This window comes from Limulus polyphemus, unplaced genomic scaffold (genome assembly GCF_000517525.1).
Source record: "Limulus polyphemus unplaced genomic scaffold, Limulus_polyphemus-2.1.2 Scaffold11034, whole genome shotgun sequence".
Classification (NCBI taxonomy): Eukaryota; Metazoa; Arthropoda; class Merostomata; order Xiphosura; family Limulidae; genus Limulus; species Limulus polyphemus.
The window spans coordinates 10,826-11,975 of NW_013676644.1; positions in this window are offsets into that span (position 1 = coordinate 10,826).

Below are 1,150 nucleotides of genomic sequence, written 5' to 3' on the forward strand. Positions count from 1 at the left end.
AAAGTTCCTCCTAAGGATATGGAGATTCTATAAATATAGGTGTGGGTTACTAATCTTGTATTACGTGTAGATTCGTGCATTGAAATCTTAGTCTTTTACATTGATAATATATTAGTTTAATTAAATATCTAATTTAACTGTGTACAACGTAATGTGATGTTGCCAATTGGCCTACCCATGAGAGAGAGTTAGAGTCAATCACCATTTTAATAAATATAATAATATTTATATGTGAAAGAATACTGTTGCGTCAGCGAGTCACATGACTAGTGTGGCGCCACGTTTCTAGAACTGTCCCGTACCTTGGCGGATGCTCTAGTATTTGCTAGATATAGGGTAGTCTGGTATATAAAAGAACGTGACGGGAGGATAATAAAATAATATGTGTGTGAGTAATTGAACTGCAGTCAGAAGTATTGTTGACGTTCGTTGATATAGCGTTGTTATAGAGCGATTATTGAAAATAAGTGTATCGTAAAGTTGTATTCGGAAAGAATAAACCAGTTTTATTAAGTAAAGACTTGTGTCGCTAAAGTTTCGTCGGAACGAAGTTACGGAAAGTTAATTAACAAACGGAGACGTAACAATACCAATATACACAGCGGGCACCTTTAGTGTAGCTCACATATGATAGGTATAACAACTTCTATAAATGCTATCTTTTCTTTAAAAGTCCATACATATTTGATGGTTGGGTCCTTTAGTAGCATATTTAAGTATATATTTTCAAGTGGATCTTTAGGCAATAGAAATATTCCAAACATAGATTTTGACATATTTGGTCACATTACTTACTGATTGGAAACCTGAAATTATCAATTTTATCTTTCCTGAAACAACAAAAGTTATGTTTATATTAATCTTCCAAAGTATGCACTGTTACTATGGAGAAAGCACGTTTTTTTACGATTCTTGATCTCTGTTAGTAAAAGTTCTTAAATTGCCCAATAATCTGATCTGCAACAATTTCTGCTTGTATAACAAGAACTCATTTTAAAAGCTTCACACGATCAAATTATACAAAATAGAAAATTTAACGGAATTACAAAAATTCCAAGAAAGCATCAAACTAAGAGGAAAATAATTATAGATATATATTAATATATACGTATAAACAGATATAAAAACTCGTACTTCACATCTGAGCTTT